Source organism: Mesoplodon densirostris, chromosome 4, assembly GCF_025265405.1.
Source record: "Mesoplodon densirostris isolate mMesDen1 chromosome 4, mMesDen1 primary haplotype, whole genome shotgun sequence".
NCBI lineage: Eukaryota > Metazoa > Chordata > Mammalia > Artiodactyla > Ziphiidae > Mesoplodon > Mesoplodon densirostris.
The window spans coordinates 143,313,867-143,334,591 of NC_082664.1; positions in this window are offsets into that span (position 1 = coordinate 143,313,867).

The window sequence follows — 20,725 nt, forward strand, 5'->3', positions numbered from 1 at the left end:
TTGTGTTCTCAACTTCCCCGTGATGAAGTTGATGCTTTGACTGGATTCATATTCTGACTAAGAATCCAGATGACATCAGATGTGTTTACAGAGAAAGAAAAGAGGCCAATACTCCTCAGTTTGGAGTGGAGATGAGGGGTAAAAAGCTCCCTATTTAAGAGAGAATTAACATGTAATTCAGGGCTTCCCTGGTGGCGCAGTGGTTGAGAGTCCACCTGCCGATGCAGGGGACATGGGTTCGTGCCCCAGTCCGGGAAGATCCCACATGCTGCGGAGCGACTGGGCCTGTGAGCCATGGCCACTGAGCCTGCGCGTCCAGAGCCTGTGCTCCACACGGGAGAGGCCACAACAGTGAGAGGCCCGCATACCGCCAAAAAAAAAAAAAAGCTTTGGGCTTCCCTGGTGGCGCAGTGGTTGAGAGTCCACCTACCGATGCAGGGGACACGGGTTCGTGCCCCAGTCTGGGAGGATCCCACATGCCGCGGAGCGGCTGGGCCCGTGAGCCATGGCCGCTGAGCCTGCGCATCCGGAGCCTGTGCTCCGCAACGGGAGAGGCCACAACAGTGAGAGGCCCGCGTGCCGCAAAAAAAAAAAAAAAAACATGTAATTCAACTCTGTAGGAGACCTTGACATTCTGTCCAGAGATGAAGCTAGATTGTATGATTCTGAATTAAACTCATGAATATAACAAATGTGTTTCTAGATAGGTGGTTAAGGAAAAAGATGGATCAAGTAAAAACTTGTAGGTAGAGAAGGGCTAACAATTCTTAGACAACTGCTTTCGAGTTTTACCATTGAAGTTCTTTGTTCACCTTAGCTAAAAGTCATTCTTCAGATGATGTTATGCATTGAATTGTATCCCCAAAAAGATATGTTGAACTCTTAATGACCAGTACCTGTGAATGCCTTATTTGGAAATAGAGTCTTTGCAGAGGTAGTCCAGATGAGGTCATTAGGGTGGGACTCAATCTAACATGACAGGTGTCTTTACAAGAAAAGAAGAAGACACACAGAGATTGAGACTCAGGGGAGAACACCATATGATGAGAAGGTAATGTTGCAAGTGATGCATTTACAGGCCAAGGAAGGCCAGGGATTGCTGACAACACCAGAAGCTAAAAGAGAGGCATAGGACAGATTTTCCCCTACAGTTTTCAGAGGGAACATGTCCCTGCCAACATCCTAAGTTCAGACTTGCAACCTTCAGAACTGTGAAACAATAAATTTCTGGGTTCTTTTTAAGCTACCCAGTTTGTGGTAATCAGTTATGGTAGCCTCAGAAAACCAATATATATAAAAAAAAAAAACAGACATAAAATCACGTTTCAAATGGTTTAAATATTTGCTCTATTGGTAAATACTGAAATTACCAAATTCTATAGAAGAGGTCTAACAGTAGGATCTGTGACTTCAACTTTCTGGTTCAAATGCACAAAATAGAAGTACTCCCAATTCTCAACAGATTCTTTCTAGTAAATTTGATCAACACAGGCTATACAAAATCTATATCCTGAAAGGCATATTGAGAAGGACTTAGTTTTTATAAATATAATACATAGGAAATAAAATCAACTGGAAAGTTGAAAACAAACAAAGAGGTACTTAACTAAAATGTACCTTCTATTTGATTTTTTACTGCTTTATTTAAGATTTTTGGTTGGAGAAATAGTCATCAATTCATTAATTCACCCATTTAATCAATAATCCATTCATAAGTCATTTTGCATGAATATATGATGTTTTATAAATGTTTTTTTCTTCTAATCTATTCTCTTAACTGATGCTTTCACAAATCAGAGTTATCAACATTTGACAGATATCCACGGCATCAAAATAGAGACTTGAGGGCCATCACCTCAGTTACCAAGAACTTTTCTTTAGTTTGAAAGCAAAATAGTCCACTTATTTAGCTAATACATTTCTACTATTGTCACATTAAATGGAGTATATCAGTATCCTGAAAGAATAAACCCTTGAAATAAAATTAGAAAGACCTCATGACTTACAGCTCACCTTAGTTACTGAACTTGAAATTCAGAGCCTCAGGACTGCTCTATCAACTTCCCTTAACTACCTACCTGCCTTTAAAGGCATGTTTTGTTTTATTGCACTTCACTTTATTGCACTTCACAGATATTGTTTTTTACAAATTGAAGGTTTGTGGCAACCCTGAATAGAGCAAGTCTATTGGTATTATTTTTCCAAGACCATTTGATCACTTCATGTCTCTGTGTCACCATTTGGTAATTCTTGCAGTATTTCAAACATTTTAATTATTATTATATTTGTTATGGTGATCTGTGATCGGTGATCTTTGATGTTACTATTGTAATTGTTCTGGCATTTTTTTAGCAATAAAGTATTTTTAAGTTATATACATTGTGGGGTTTTTTTGACATAATGCTATTGCACACTTAATAGACTACAGTATAGTGTACACATAATTTGCATATGCACTGGGAAACCAGAAAATTTATGTGACTCTCTTTGTGGCAATATTTGCTTTATTGCTGTGGTCTGGACCAAACCTGAAATATCTCTGAGTTATGCCTGTACTCTCACTTCCTTTGGAGATGTAACATTGCACGTGTTAAGATAGAGACTTGAATTCTTGATTCACAATAAGATGAAACCTTATAAAAATAGGTTCTACAAATTTTTCCATGTTAAAGAGCTGCAGAAACTTAAAAAAAAATAACTTACTTTGTAAAAAATTAGACAAAAGTCATACATCAGATGGTTAAGGTAAGAAATTATTGTAACCAGTATAAAACAATAATAGAAATGTAAGTAGAAAGTTATGTCATTAATAAAATTGCCAGTAATTCATCAGGAAGAGATGATCATATATCTATTCAGTGCTTCTCAAATCCTTTTCCACAAAGAACCACAAATGAAACAATTAATTTACCAGGTTTTGAGGACATAATCTAAAGCAATTGCCAGAAGTGCAAAATTTCTTTCAAATCTTATTAGTTTCAGTATTAATGTAAGCACATTCTTGTATGACATGCCAGTTTTATTACAAAAATATCAACTGCGGGCTTCCCTGGTGGCGCAGTGGTTGAGAGTCCGCCTGCCGATGCAGGGGACACGGGTTCGTGCCCTGGTCCAGGAGGATCCCACATGCCGCAGAGCGGCTGGGCCCGTGAGCCATGGCCACTGAGCCTGCGCATCCGGAGCCTGTGCTCCGCAATGGGAGAGGCCGCAGCAGTGAGAGGCCCGTGTCCCGCAAAAAAAAAAAAAAAAAAAAAAAATCAACTGCAATTTCTTACCATGGAGCAGCAGAATTAACTATCGAGCATCATGTGTGAATGGACCTTGCTAGTGCTACTCCTATCTGGGTCTCCTCACTTCGTGGGCAGTGAAAAGGGTATATTTCACTTCCTAGTCCTCTGCAGTAGTCAGGACCAAATGACTATTGTCTTAGTAGATTATATGCAGAAGTGATGTGAATCACTCCTGGTTCAGGTAATAAGATCCCCCTAATAACCTTCCAACCATTTCTTCCCCTCTGGTGGTAAGTATGGAAGTGATGTGTTCACACCATAAAGCCACGTGATCAAAACAGATTGGATCACTAAGTCACTGAGCAAGAGTCAACCAAATAGGTCTGGAGAGAGCCCAATATAGAGCAGACTCTGGGCATTTAAGAAATAAGTTCTATAATACTCCACTGAGATCTTGGGTTTATTTGCCATCACAGCATAATCCCAGCCCTAACCAGTAAAGTAGGCATATTTACCACTTGACTTCAAGAATCTCCCTGCCCACAGAAGTGTGTGTAGCTAGACTTGGAAAAAAAGGGTCATATTTTAATTTCCCCAATGCGTTCCCAATAAGATACGAACATAGGGTTCAGGAAGGAACTAATGGTTTGGCCAGAGCATAATGAATTAAGAATGACACAGTAGGGGGCTTCCCTGGTGGCGCGGTGGTTGAGGGTCCGCCTGCCGATGCAGGGGACGCGGGTTAGTGCCCCGGTCTGGGAGGATCCCACATGCTGCTGAGCGGCTGGGCCCGTGAGCCACGGCCGCTGAGCCTGCGCGTCTGGAGCCTGTGCTCCGCAACGGGAGAGGCCACAGCAGTGAGAGGCCCGCGTACCACAAAAAAAAAAAAAAAAAAAAAAAGAATGCTACAGTAATTTGCAGCAACGTGGATGGACCTAGAGATTATCATACTAAGTGAAGTAAGTCAGACAGAGAAAGAGAAATACAGTATGTTTTACTTATATGTGGAATCTAAAAAAATGATACAAATGAACTTATTTACAGAACAGAAACAGAGTCACAGACATAGAAGACAAACTTATGGTTACCAAAGAGGAAAGAGGGGGAGGGATAAATTAGCAATATGGGATTAATATATACACACTACTATATATGCAATAGATCAACAACAAGGACCTACTGTCTAGCACAGGGAACTATACTTAATATTTTGTAATAACCTATAAGGGAAAAGAATCTGAAAATATATATATATATATATACAATATGTATGTATAACTAAATCACTTTGCTGTAACCCGAAACTAACACAACATTGTAAATCAACTATACTTCAATTAAAAAAATAAAGGGGGAAAAAGAAGTATTACACTGGGGGAAAAAAAATGCCAGGGTAAGAAATTTCAACTTCATTCTTTAGGCACCAGGCAGCCGACAAAGCTTAAAGAGTAGGAGATTGGATTGACCAAAACTTCGATTAGGGAGATTGATACGGTGTTGGAATATCCAAGTTAAAGAATTGAAGCAGGGAAAGGCTGAGTGAAGGACACCACGTAAAGGTTGTTAAGATGGTCCAGATAATTGTTGACAAGCTCATGGACCAAGGTGGTAGGTACAGGAGTAGACAAGAAAACGATTTGGGAGAGACTCTTTGGAAATAGAACTGGACCCTATGTGATAACTAGGGTAAAAAAGAAAGAAAGTGACTGCAAAGTTTCAAGTGTGACAAGGCAGAAATAAGGGACCCAATAGGAGAGGCTTTCAGAGAGATTTTTGCCTGATCAAAAATCTTCCCTAAGCTGAGCCCTGCCTTGCCTTTATCTGTGGGGAGACTCAGGCTTCTTCCACCTTGTTTCATCATATCTTAAAACACAGCCTCCACTCTCATCAAAGGGGAAGAGACAGACAGTTGTGTAGGGGCTTTTCAGAGCCTGAATCTGGAAGTGATGTCCCTTCTGTTCACAGTCCATTGCTAGACTTGTCACTTGATGACCCTGACCAGCTACAAGGGATGGGAGATTGAAATAACACAAATCAGCTAAGCTAAGCATTAGCAGGTATCTGTTTCTATTGCTACTGGCTCAGTCGAACAGAAATAGGGCATTGATTCATGTGTTTTGGATAGGACAATTCTTCATGCTATATTGTCCCGGGGAGCATCTGGCAATGTTCATAGTTGAATATTAAATCTAGAAAATCCAAGGCAAACTGAAATTTCTAAGCGAAATATTGAAAGGCTTTTGAGAATGCGAGTTTTTAATTATGTAGAGTTGGTTACCTGAATATCCCAATTTATGAGGAGAATCTTCTAGCTATGGGTAAATTTCAGAATTGTGACCTCACATTTCTGTTCTTTCTACTTTTATGAGGGAATGACTTCTTATAATTTCTTACAAGCCATTCTCATTAAAGCAAAGGCTGGTGTTAAAGTAGATCTAGTGATTGGTCAGGATAGGCAAAGCCACAATCCTGTGGACTGAAAGTAGAGTTTCAACTAAAAGTTTAGGGTTATGTTAGGTGTCGTTTACCATAATAAGTATTTGCCTATTGTCTTTCAGCTATATATGCCCCACACCCACTATACTCTGCACTGCACTGCTGGGGTAGGGAGTTGGCAAACAGTACTTTTGAGACTCCTGGTCCACCTGGCTTTCTGTTGGGTTCCACCAACTGTAGATACTGTTGGGAAATAAGAAGGCAAGAAAAAGGAGACATTTCTTGCTTCTGGATCTGACAGTGTGGCAGTAGATTTATAGATAACATGATAGGGTAACTTCAGCTTCCAGCATCCCGGGGAGAGCCTGTGTGTTTTCACCCATTCCAGCCCTTGCCAAGGTGGCATTCATTCAGTGGAAGTGACCACAATCGCACAGCTAGCAATGCATCAGTTGGTACACACCAGTGCCTTCCAGTGAGTCTACCCAGAACACTAGCAGCTTCTAATCTTTGAGCAGTACCTATTTTTCATCTTGTTTCTCCAGTCATTCCTCTATTCCCCTTCACTCTTGTAGTTCTTTCTACTCCATTGTAACCAATTTTCTAATTTAAATTCTCTGTGTTTAAAATACCTAGAATGGTCAACAGCATCCTGTCTGATACGGTGGGAAGAGTACTAGCTCTAGGTCTGTAACAACAACTTTGTGTGAGCCTAGAGTATCTTCAGACTGGATTCACAGGATGACAAGAGGAGTCCCACACCTTCAAGGTCCAGATGCTTATGGAAGCCAGAGAACCAAGGTAAGGAGGAAATATACCTTCGAGGTACCTAGGTATCTATTACTTCCTGTAAAAATTCTGTTATTTTCTTTTCCTAAAAGAGGTAGAATGACTTTAAAATTCTATTTGTAGAGTGAATAAGGGTAAACCCTTTTGATAACCACATTTGAAGTATGCTATGGAATCAAATAAGCCTAGATTCAAATGTTAGTTGGGTCAGACACAAGCTCTTAAATGTCCCCGAGTCTCACTAGCCTTTCTATAAAATGGAGATAATAGTATTGCCATAATATTAAAGTATATTCACCAGAGTGTATTACTTATTAATATGAAGTACCAAGTGAGATTAATAATAATTGCTAACATTTCTGGAGTGCTAGCAGTGCCAGTCATAGGCTAGTGCTTCTTCATGGAGCATGTACAGTCCACAACCCTGTGAAACCAATTTCATTGTTAAACACGTTTTATAGATGAAGAACTTGAGATTTAGAAAGGTTAAAGAATTTGCTGAAGGCATTGAACTAGTACATGTGAAGCCAAGACTCCAAATTCTGCAGTCTGACTCCCAAGCCTGCAACTCAATCACCCTGAGACAAAACCATCCTTATTGCATCAAAACTGCCAAATACAGTGCCTGGTATACGTCAGGTGCCTAATGAATGGCAGATATTATTACCTTACTATTCATAACTACAAGGATCACTTGGGATGAGGGCAGGTGATCATGCTCAACCAAGAACACCACGGCTCAGATGAGGATGCTACCTTTGTCTTGGCCTCCCCTACTTCATCTCACACTGGGCCAACATGGCAGTCACATGCCATACGGCAATGCTGCTGAGTCATAATGCCCCTACCCCAGGGGGAGCTGGATGGGGTTCACATTTTCTCTGTCTCTATACACACAAAAACAGAAGGACACAGAAGATGGGCTGCTTGCAGATGCTAGAACATATACCCACTCCTTCCCCTTACTATAAGCCAAGTTCATCAGCTGGAATTACGATGAAAATAAGTAAATGCCTGAGCTAGATTAGAGAAATGACCTGACCCAGCAAAATAACTAGGACCCTAAGAAGCAACGTATCACTGTAACTCTTCTCAGATCATCTTAAATGACCTCCTCTTTGAGTCTGGCCTGAAAAACCTGTCTCCCTTTGTGTTTCCCCTTGAAGCACTTTGTGATATGATGGATGGAGCATGCCATATAACAATAAATTGGACGGTATTCTCTCTTATTATCTATGATTCCTTGATCTTCCAACAGAGTTTTTAATAAACACTTGAATTATTTACAGTAATCTACAAAGGCATTTTAATAGTGCATACGGTAGAGGGACGAGAGTGAAAAATGTCTTTGTTTCACTCTGACGGGGCCAATGAACCATGACGCAAATGATTGCCTGCCTCATTTGTAATTATTCATTGCAAAGATCTTCATTCAGTGGCAGAAACTTTCTGGCCCTGGGTCCTAGTGCTCATGCGATCATGGTAGCGATTTGCCACAGTCTCACCCAAGGATAAGCAGTACTGCACACAAAGTTTGGGATGGACTTCCGTGAGATAAACGCGGAATCTGACAACTGATACTGCCTGTTAATCATTTTCACGCTAGTCTCTGAGAGAGATAAGCACTCAGGGTCTGCTTTTCTCCACCCAGAGAGAAACCATGGTGTGGTCCTTCTGATTGCATTGTTGATATATGTGTTCAATTACCTTGAAAAGTCTAACCAGTATCTCTTAACTATACTACAGTCTTTATAAATGCAGATGGTGTCCAGGGTAGACTAAGTCAATGGAGATTATCTGACCAGATCAGGTGCCTTTAAGCCAGCTGGAACCAGACATTGTCCTGTAAATATTGTAATCTAAGATAACATCTCTGATCTTATTTACTTTGTTTTCCAACCAGCTTCCATTAGGGTCCATCTACTTCCTGGTTTTTGACTTTACCTTCTATTCTGAGCCATCTTCTCTCTGGACTTTTCATCTTCTCTCTGGATCATTTTCCTGTTTACAGCTGGATTTTCTATGTTCTCTAAGAATATGGGGAATATCTCTCCCCTCTACAGCCCTCTGCTAAAGCCTCTTGCTTTAGCTTTTTAAGATGAAACGGCCAGCAGCCTGGGTCAGGCAGCTCAAAAGTACAAGTAAATCAGTGGCTCTGTACTATGAGGCATCGTAAATATTTTATTTATTCATTTATTTATTTATTTGGCTGCACTGGGTCTTCATTGCGGCATGCGGGATCTTGGTTGCGGCATGCAGGATCTAGCTCCCTGACCAGGGATCGAACCCCGGCTCCTTGCATTGGGAGTGCGGAGTCCAAACCACTGGACCACCAGGGAAGACCCATGAGGCGTCTTAGAGTCACCTGAGGCTTTTAAAAAAAACAACACTGAGGGTCTCACCCCACTTAATGGAATTCAAATTTCTTGAGCTGAAGTCTGGGCATTGTATTGTTTAGAGTTTCAGGATGATTTTAATATTCCAACGAGGCTGAAAACCATAGATTTAGATAATGGAAGATGTCACTTCTGATTTGGAAAGAAGAAAATACTAATCAGCCGCAGCCAATCTATAGCTACACAGATTGAATTAATGGAAAGTTGATATTCAGTCAAAAATTACTGATCAAGCATTGCCCATGCATTTCAGTGATGTGGATCATGCCAATTAAGTTGGGGTTTCTGCCACCTAAGAGTTCTTCTTGAGAGTTGGAATTTGGAAAATAAAGCAGTGTGTGCGTGTAAGAGAGTGAGTACATGTGTGCATGTGAGTGAACGTGGGTGAGAGTGAGTACACACATGAGGGAGTGTGTGCACATGCATGAGTGTGTGTGTGAGAGAGATTATCTAAATAAATACTATCACACCTTCCAGATGAAGGGAGTACTTTGAAATCACTCTCTATTTGAGGTGTTTTGTTTTTTTTTTGTGGTACATGGGCCTCTCACTGTTGTGGCCTCTCCCGTTGCGGAGCACAGGCTCCGGACGCGCAGGCTCAGCGGCCATGGCTCATGGGCCCAGCTGCTCCGCGGCATGTGGGATCTTCCCGGACCGGGGCACGAACCCGTGTCCCCTGCATCGGCAAGCGGACTCTCAACCACTGCGCCACCAGGGAAGCCCCTATTTGAGGTGTTTTAATGTACAATGACTGAGTTTTTCATTAAACTGCTATACTTTTGTGACCTAATTAATAAAACAGAATTTTTTTCAACATAATGCAGACACTATGTGTATACGGTAGGGACAGAGAAAGAGAGGGAGAGAAAACATACAATAAAACTCCTTTGTCACAAATTCTCTAAAAGGACATCCTACTCCAAATAGATATTATAGAATAAAAGCCTGTTGTGATGAAATGAAGCATTTGAAATAAAAGTTTCACAACATTCAAATGTGCTGCGAAGGATTTCCACTGGAGTTAAAGGAAGGCGTGGTATGAAAGAAAGCTTGCACGAGGCACTGCAGCCATGGGCATGGGCAAAGCAGATGAACATGTATTTAAGTCATGTGAAGAGCCAAATGTACAGAATTTGTCCAAGGAGCAGAAATGAACATCAAGGTCACACTCACACACAGTGAACGGACTCTATGGAAACTGGAATGAAACCTGAAAGACCTGGGTTGCCATTTAAACTTGGGTTTTGAAGCTTTTGCTCCAACTGACAGTGTTGTTTCATGCCCTTTGCAATTAGGGAAATACAATCAGAGAAGAATCATGGGATCCTTAGTAATATTTTTAGGTTGTTTCTTTGTTTGCCTCAGTGTTTTGGAGTTTTCTTTATAATTAATATGTGTGTTTTAGGTGAGGAAAGTGTGTTTACTTATTTATTTTACTAATCTATCTCCTACTCCAAACAGCACCCTATGCATTTCCTGCACATTTTCTAGTAAAACAGCATGACATATCTCACTGGAGAAGTATGAGTACAAGCGTGGGACTATAAACAAATAAAATTCATTTTAATTTTTAAAAAAAGTATTTGGATTCTTACTATGTGCAAAGCACTGGACTAGGAATAAAACATGAAACATAGATCCATGTCTTCAACAAAGGTTTGTTGGACACATATTATATTCCAGCCTCTCTGTTGCATGTTATATACATGATTTAATTTGATCATTACAACAAACCAAAGAGGAAAGTACATCACTCAGATGAGAAAAAAACGAGTCATTATTTTTTCAGACTATAAAACACGTGTTTCCAATTATGTTAAATTTTGATGAGCACCTATGCTGTGCTAAATACACTATACATTACACGTGCTCCCTTAATTAATTATGTACAATTCCCTATTAAGATTACCACTTTCTTGATGAAGGAAATGAGTCTCAGATAGAATAAATAACTTCACAGTCAGAACAGCAATTTAAATCCAACTCTATCTGACTCCAAATAGCATTCTTTTTTTCTCACCAGTTGACCAACTGGACGTTGGAAAAGGGGATTGGGATAGGGTGAGAGAAAAAAGCAGATAAAGAAGATAAAACACAAATTAAAAATTAGAAGTTATACATTCACATTTATATTTCATACTTCCAAGACGTACCTCTGAATGTCTTTCTGAAATCACTTACAGCTCTTATGTTGAGAGCCAACTTAAAGGCCAATCCTGGGAGGTTTATAAGATATTTGATCTCCAAAAGATGAAATTAAAAGCAAGTAGAAAAGTGCGAAAATGATACAGAAATCTTACAAACAATAAAAGTAAGACTGTGGGTGTGTTTCCCTTCCTTTTATTTTATCCATGTAACCTAATGATTAATTTGAAATCAGAGAGCATACACAGCTTTTGAAACAAACAGAAAATGTACTAAAAGATAGATGAGGATGCAAATCAATCTTAAGCCTTGACATTCATATTTTGGTGTTGACCAGGTATAGCAATGTCTGGCTTCACAACCCTTATTCACCAGACTTGAGATACAGGGGTGGGGGGAACCCTAGTCCTCCCACAAAATTATCTTTCAGAACATAATTGTGCACTATCCGTATATACCCTAAGGGAAATGATGGCAATTCCCCAAAATAGTTCTGCAAATGACTTGGGCTATGACAGCATTACTTTGGGAGGTACACATCCTCCCAAGGGGTTTGTTTTGTAGAGGATATGATTATCTCGGAGCTCTCAGTTTGTCAAACATTCATCACAGTACATTACAGACTCAGTTGTCTACTGAACCAAAAGGGAGTGAGAGAGTTTCAAAAGCAAGCTGAAAACACTGATAGATTTGAACTTGGAAACACTTTGTTCTCTTGGTCACTAGAGCACTATACTCATCTGGTTTTCAACCCACTTCGCTGGTATTCCTACTGGATCTAAATTGATGGATCCTTCTTTTCTCATGGGTCTCAGTACTTGAGCTCTTCTTTCTACTTAATCACTCCTTAGATGACATCATGACATTACATGTCTTTAAATTCCATCTCTATGCTGACAGCTACTAGATTTATATCAGCCTAGATTGCTCCCCTGATGTCCAGGCTCTCATGTCCAACTGCCTACTTAATATCTCCACAAGAATAACTAATACGGATTTGAAACTTATCACATCCAAAATCGATTTTCCGGTATTTCCTCTAACTTGATTGTCCTATAATTGTCTTCATCTCTTTTAATGGAAACTCTATTTCTGTTTGCTCAGGCTCCAAACTTTGGGTTCATCCTTGATTCCTCCTCTGTCTTTCACACTACACACCCAAGCCATCAGCAAATCCTATGAAACATAACCAGAATCCAGCACTTACTAGTACCTCCACTACCACCCCACTGGTCAAACCACCACCATCTCACACAAGTTGCTTCCAGCTTTGCTTCTCTATAGTCAGTTTCAACCTAGCAAGCAGTGCATGCAGCCTTTTCAAAATAGAAGTCGAACTGAGTTCTGACTCTGCTCCACCAATATTTTTCCATTTCACAAAAAGTAAAGCAAACATCTTTACAATGACCTACCGGGTTGCACAAGATCGAAACCCTCATTATTCCCCTGACCTCCTTACCTAGGACTCCTCCGAGCTCACACTGATCCAGCCACCTGGTATCCTTGCTGCACCTGAACCTGCAAGTCCCACTATCATCTCAGGACCTTTGCACAGCCCTCCTTATGTTCCCATAAAACCAGTGTCAGAGTTTTCTCCCTCATTTGAGACATGAATTTAATTTATATTCTCCAAAGGAAATGCTTATAAAATGGAACAGACTCAGTCTCTAGCTACTGCTTTATTTTCTATTGAAAAGGGAAAGTTTCATGAAAGCAGAGGTCTCCCAAATTCCAAACCGAAGCTGATCATCCAACACCAACCATGCACCAGAAGAATGAGATAGAAACTAAAAGCTGAAATATGTCAGGCATCTTCTAATCCCATGGAAGAGGCTCCAGAAGGAGACCTCATGGCCTCAAAAACCCTAGGTTTAAGGACCCTAGGAAATCACCTATGTTATTTTTGCCTAAAAAGATACCTTTAGCCCAGTACTTTTATTATTTTTCTTAGACATTTTATTTTTATTGTTTAATTAGAGTTGATTTACAATATTATATTAATTTCAGGTGCACAACATGATTCAATATTTTTTATAGCTTATAGTCTATTTAAAGTTATTGTAAATTAGTGGCTATATTCCCTGTGCTGTACAATATATCCTTGTATCTTATTTATTTTATACATACTAGTTTGTACTTCTTAATCCCCTAACCCTATCTTGCCCCTCCCCCCCATCCCTTTCCTCATTGGTAACCACTAGTTTATACTCTATGAGTCTGTTTCTGTTTTGTTATATTCATTTTTAAATTTTTTTTTATTTTTTAGATTCCACATATAAGTGATAACATACAGTATCTGTTTTTCTCTGTCTGACATTTCACTAAGCAAAATACCCTCCAGGGTACATAATACCATCCATGTTGTTGCAAATGGCAAATTTTCATTATTATTATTATTATTATATATATTTTTTGCGGTACGCGGGCCTCTCACTGCTGTGGCCTCTCCCGTTGGGGAGCACAGGCTCCGGATGTGCAGGCTCAGCGGCCATGGCTCACGGGCCCAGCCACTCTGCGGCATGTGGGATCTTCCTGGACCAGGGCACGAACCCGTGTCCCCTGCATCGGCAGGTGGACTCTCAACCACTGCGCCACCAGGGAAGCCCTTCATTATTTTTTAAGGCTGAGTAATATTCCACTGGTGGAAATCCATTGTATGTTTACCACTTCTTCTTTATCCATTTATCTCTTGATGGACATGTAGATTGTTTCCATATTTTCGCTATTGTAAATAATGCTGCTATGAACATTGGGGTGCATATATCTTTTTGAATTAGTGTTTTCTTTTTTTTTTTTGGATACATACCCAGAAGTAAAATTGCTGTCTCATGTGGTAGCTCTATTTTTAGTTTTCTGAGGAACCTCCATACTCTTTTCCATAGTGGATGTACCAACTTACATTCTCAGTAACAGTGTACTAGGGTTCCCTCTTCTCCACGTCCTCACCAAAATTTGTTATTTGTGGTCTTTTTAATGACAGCCACTCTGACAGGTGTGAGGTGATAGCTCCTTGTGGTTCTGATTTGCATGTCCCTGTAATTTTAAATGGGAGCTCCTATTTCCTTATAGGTGTGATTTTACTGTTTCACATCACCACAAAACATATATAGCAACTCTTCTCTTACTCTTTTTTTTTTTTTTTTTTTTTTTTTTTTTTTTTTTTTTTTTGCTGTACGCGGGCCTCTCACTGCTGTGGCCTCTCCCGTTGCGGAGCACAGGCTCCGGACACACAGGCTCCGCGGCCATGGCTCGCGGGCCCAGCCGCTCCGCGGCATGTGGGATCTTCCGGGATCGGGGCACGAACCCGTGTCCCCTGCATCGGCAGGTGGACTCTCAACCACTGCGCCACCAGGGAAGCCCTCTTCTCTTACTCTTGAATGTGTTCCTTTTTCTATTTCCTGTCACTTACCATACATAAATAAGATAAATGTTTATTATGGAAAGGCAGATAAATAGATAAAAAAGAGTTCATACAGGGCCAAGCCCTTGAAGAATTAAAGTCACCCTACATATAAAATTCAGGTGATAATATCTACTTTCAAATAGTACATGGCTATTAGACTACTATATAAAAAGCACTGTGGTGATCACCACTGATGCTATAAAATGAAGAAAACATGAATTTGGCCCTCAAGGAGTTCATAAACCCGTGCAGGGACATACAATCCTTAAATATAATAGGGGGCAAGCACTATAATGAAGTTCCAAAGAACTTTAGGCAGAAAAGAAAAATACATGGGGATAAATTTAATTTAAACAATACAATTAGGAGAAATTTCATGAGATGACATCGTTTTATGTGGGCTTTGAAGGAAAAAGAGAATTTCAATAAGTAGGAATGGAGTGGAACCAGTAAAGACTTAGTTTTCCTGTAGTTATTCATTCATTCATCATAATATTACTGAGAACATTCTACGTGTCAAGAAATGTGTTAGGTGCCCAAAAGGTGTTCTCATTCAGAAGGAAAAAGAACTACAAAGGTGAGGAAGTATGCAAAAATTGAGGGGAAAGAAATTGGTTGAGGAATTGGTAAGAAATAAAGTGAGAGTGGTTAGTTGACAAAGTAAGATGGGGAACCAGAGGAAAGGGAAATGGTATCTTGTTTCTAAAGTGTATGACTTTACTGTAAATCTCTATAGAGGTATCAGGTTGTTTTTGTCTGTTTTTGTTTTGTTGGGGTTTTTTTTTGGCCACACTGCGCAGCATGCAGAACCTCCCCAACCAGGGATCAAACCCCCGACCCCTGCAATGGAAGCACAGAATCTTAGCCACTAGACCACCAGGGCAGTCCGGAAGTATTAGTTTTTATTATTATAATCAATAATCTCAAGTGGTGTGCTTAAATATTTTGAGTGTATGCAATAGCAAGGTTTTTTAAGGAGGGAAATGACATTCTCAATACTCTTCTCAGGAGGAAAAACATGCTAATATGCCCCAAAGAACACTGGGATAATGGGGTTCCTCAGAAACAAATCCCATAAGTGCCTCTCTGAAAGAATCCTTTCTGTGTTTGCTTCAGGGCCATCTTAACACATTTAGCTACAAAGCAAAACAGGCAAGCACAAGCCAGAAAATTTGGTTATAAAGAAACTTGCCTCAGAGGGATTATTTTTCTTAAAACTATTAAATGTGTCTGATATCCCAAACACAATTGTCTTCGGACTTGAATTATGGGGTTTTAAAGCATTTATTTTGGGCTGGTTGATATAGTGATCATCCCCAGTCATTTCTCTTTAAAAGCTCTAAGACCCCAAACAGCCAATCTCTCTTTGCTACGATCATCTTAAACATTTCCATTTGCCCAGTACAACATGCTTCACATTTCCAGTCTATACAGGAAGCCATTGTGATTAAACATACCTCAGGCTCTCTACTCTGCCTTGTTCTAAAAACACATTGAGCATCAGTGTCTATGTATTTAGATGCATATATCTGACATATGTAGACTAAAGTAGCATTAAGTGAGATAATCCTACCTGTCCTGAGAATGTTAGAATGTTAATCTTCATTTCCCGCTGCCTGTCTCCCTTTAAATCTAGCTAGGGGTGATTGGCTGCTTGCTGAGATTTAATAAGTAGACAACAGTCCAGCCTGTATACATGGCACTGGGCGTACAGACTTCACCAAAGCCAATTCAATTAGAATTTAACACCCTATTCAATCAGGCCTCCCCCTAACCTCACAGAGTAGTTTACTTAAACTCCCTTTTCACCGTAAGGAAAAATTTCTACATTGTATGTTCAAGTTTACCAAACAATACAGCTTCTCCAGAAGCCAAAAACAGGTATCTGATTTTCCTCTGCAATCTTCCTGCCATGTGATTTCATTGCTTTCCAAACTCAATGTTTCCTAGATGGCTTTTATAATATATACGTAATCAACTGCAAACAGATTCTGGCTGGTATACCTAAGGAAGTGGATGGCCAGGGCAATGTTCCTAGTGCAAACATGTGGAGTTCTTGGGCACCTACAAAGATGAGCATGGACCTCTTTCAACTAAAAGAAGCAACAAACAGAGATGCTCAAAAGACAGACTACAGGGCGATGAGAAGACAAGTCGTCAATGATTCAAACAGAATACAAGGTTATTCCTTCTCCCTTTGCTCAGATCTGTGGATGGGTAAATTGTGTGTGAGTGGAGCATTTCACTGTATCCAAGGTCACTGAGCACAGAGCTGAGCCAATGCTAGAATCACAGACCACAGTTCATCCTTAAAAAGATGGAGGTAGAAGATATAAAACCTTAACTCTCTGGTGCTCAGTCTTTAGCTTCCTTCACCTCACTACCCTAATGACTCCCAGATTTGTATTTTTCAGATTGAAACTCTCCCCTGAAATTCAGACTCATTTATTCTACTACTAACTACACTTGGATGTATTGGAGACTTCTAAAACCAATCATGTCCAAAACAGAACTCTTAAATGCCTTCCCAAATCCATTCCTCACAAGGATTTCTCCATCTAATTAAATAGCATCATCCTTCACCCAGTTATGTAGTCCAAAGTCTAGGCATCTTCCCTGTTTATCTTTTCTGATATCCCTTATACAACCCATTTAACAAGTCCTGTCACTGCTATGCTAGAATTATGTCATGAACTCGATCAATTCTTACCAAATCTACCGCTCACATGTAGAGCCAACCTCAATCATATCTCCCTTAGACTATCGCAAAGACCTCTGAGCCTCTCCAGTTTCTGGGGTCGCCACTCACTGCCCTGTGCCCTCCACAGTGGCTATTCCATGCATAGCAGTCGGGAGGGATCCTTTTTATCAAGAAAAGCAGATTGTATCACTCCCTTGCTCAAAATGTCCCAATGACTTCTCTCCAGCTTTTGAATGAAATTGAAAATCTTTAGGAGGGACTACAAGATCCTACACGGTCTGGCCTCGCTTACCGCTTAGACCTCACCTCCACACACCTCCCACTCACCCCTTTTGCTGTCCCCTCACCCTTGTTGTGCTTTCGACATGGTCAGTTCTTTCCTGCCTCCAGGATTTTATACTGGCTATTACCTCTTCCCAGAATGTGTCCCCCCAGGAGATTTGAAGGATTAGATACTTCACACTGTGTAGGTTTCGGTTCAAATGATACCTCCTAGACAATCCTACCTAAAATAATGCTCAACTCCACCCTCTATTCACTGACCCAACTACATCCAAATGCATTTTTTTTCTTCTGAGGACTCAATCACCTAAAATTATATCATCTCTTTGTTTGTTTCATACTTGTTGCTTTCAACATAAAATAACTTCTATATGAGGTCAAGACTTTGTTTCATTAGCCACTGTTTCTTCAAACTTTATACCACTGCTTGGTATAAATAGGTGTTGAATACACATTTGTTAAATCAAAACACAATCTTAGTTGCCAACCTTCCAGTCACACTGCATGATGACTGCATTAAAACTATTTGGAATTAGTTAAAGGGACTTTCTATTTCTAGGCGTCAACTTATAAATTCGATGCTTATTGTGCAGTTTCGTATTTAGTTTTTTCAATCTTCTTAATGAGTACAAATGAAATGATCAGCCATAGCCCGTCTTGTTTTGTATAGCAATCACTCCCTTGGGTGTTGGATTGGAAACTGAGATCCAAAGACAATTTTTCTTAAAATAAAGCCCTAAGGAATGGTTTAAAAATACACTGAAGCTAGAATCATTTGTTCCTTGAGTGTTAGGTGTTTCCTAGAGAAAACCTCAACTCTGCGCAGGAATTCCTGTCTCTGAATTAGGGATCAGGGCAGTTCTGTAAAGGTTTAAGTATAAGGTAACCTAAATAAGATCCAGAATTTAATTAAATTCCCATGTATGTACTGTAATCAATCTTACTAAACATATGAAATAAACAAATATCCTTTGTTTATCTTATAAAATTCCAAATTAAAAGAAAAATTTAAAAAGTGCCCATATTGGCAACCCCTTGAGAGAGCACTTCCAGCTTGGGTGTTCCACCAAAAACTATGAGACTAATGATATCTACCCCCACTTAACTATGATGAAGATTAAATAAGAAAAAGTAGATGGATAGACTTTGATAAGTGTTACCAAGTCAAAGCGGTTCTGTTAACTCTGGGAAGGCCCCAGACTCCATGAGTCAGATGGTTTTGCCCAGTTCACTTGCACCCCTTTCCTTCAACTTAAGCATAAGGACAGGTGTGGTAAGAGAGGGAGGGAGGAAGAAAGGGAGGAAGGAAGGAAGGAAAGAAGGGAGGGAGGAAGGAAGGAAGGGAGGGAGGGAGGACGGAAGGAAGGGAGGGAGGAAGGAAGAGAGAATGGGAGAAAGAAGGAAAGAAAAAGGCTTTCTCAGAGTAATAAGAAAAAAATAATATCAGGCAGGTCCTCAGTACTGTAAGACCACTTAGGCAGTGGAATCTGCCTAAAGGTCTGGTTTAGGAATCTCAGCATCAAATATAGCATGTTCAGCCCTCAGGAAACCACACACCCAATTCCTAGTAGAGTTGAGTCAAATCTTTATCCATCTACTATTCAAAGTCGATCCCTTCAGTTTGGAGTATAGTATTTCCTTTTCCAACCACAGTATTAAAAGCCAAAATTATGGATGTTCCAAAGAGCTATTAACAATCCCTTTCTTAGCCTAGTTTCCTTCCAAAGGAAGACTGTAAGAATTTGTCTGTGTGTCAGAATTTCACTCATTTACCGCCCATTTATCAGAGAAATTGCAAGGACATTTGGCAGAAGGATGGAGAGAATATGGTAGGATCATGCATGATCTCATATCCACCCAATTTTATTTTTCTGAAGAACAGAGGTTTTTTTTAAAATTGGAAATAAGGGAGAAAATAAGTAAGCCATTGGTATTAAGGGAGGAAGGAACCCACAAAGCCACATAATGTTGTAACTCTGGCAAGAGTCTGTAGATTATTAAATAGCAGTGAATAAGTAGAAGGTCACTGAATTCTCTATTGAACATCTCTCCTCTGCTGTGAGATATAACGCTGCACAAAGAAATATGTAACTAATGCTTGAATGAAGAACATTAATGTGGTTCAAAGATCCTTAAAATCAATAAAATGACTTTAGACTCCTTTGGCAAAAATAAAATGGCATCATTGAATTATTATTATTGGGCAAAAAGTAGGCTCTGAATAAAGGTTTGTGGATAAGGAAGTGATAAAATCTTGTCCCAGTCTAGAAATTGTGTGTGATCCTAAGTAGTCTAATCAAATAAACATTGCACTAGGAATTTGAATTTAATTCTTAAGGCCAGCAGTCTTCATAAGGTACAAAACAATGCACTGGGATGCAAAAAAAAAAAAAAATTATTAGACTTTCTATTTATAATATTAAGCTATAAAATAAAGAAAATAAGCTTTACTCACATTTCGGTGGATTGTCACCGAAGTCTTTGCTAGGACGTATGTAAGGTGGTCCCTGTCCTCATGTGATGAACAGGTGCCCAGTGGCCCCATCCTCATCTGATGCACAGGCCCCCAAGACAAGGATTGATGGCCTCACCTTTTCTTGTTTGCTTGCTTTCACACATCAGAATATGTTGTAATTTCTGTGGGCCAGGTTATGTGGAGTTGTGCATTAAATTTTCTGGTTTTAATTAAACCATCATAAAATGGACAAGTGGTTTAAAAAGATTTTTCCCCCCCAAGAGCTGCAAACTGAAGATAATACTAATAATGCAAGAACAAGTGAGCAACTCAAAAATGGCAAAGCTGACGCTTTCCTTTAACCTTGTGGTAGCTCTTCATCAGCCAAGTGATGAAGCAAAAATAATGACAATGTAATCAGTTCTGACAAGGTATCAGCTAAAACTACTTGAAATTATTGAGAAAATTCTTTGAAATATTTACATCTGTGACTGTTAAGAACGAACTTTGTCCTAAGAGTATATTTTCTTATAAGCTATTACCTAATAATAGTATAAATTCAGGGTGATCAATGAGATCGTAAAATACTATTTATTTCATCCTGTTCTCATGCTTTTTACCTAGTATATTATGAAATATAGTAGTATGCTAATGATAGCTTAATACTGCAATTCATGATTATGCTTTATAGATATTAACATAAAATAGAAATATAAACATTTGAGGAATTCCATACGCAATTATGTTTAATGATAGGATGCTTTAAAAAACTGGAAACCACTGTTCTGATAAAATGTTTTTAAATAGAGGAATTACCTGAAAATCTAGTTTTAGAAAGGTAACTGATTGTACTACAGAGTGTGTTGGAGGAAAATATAAGAGTTATCC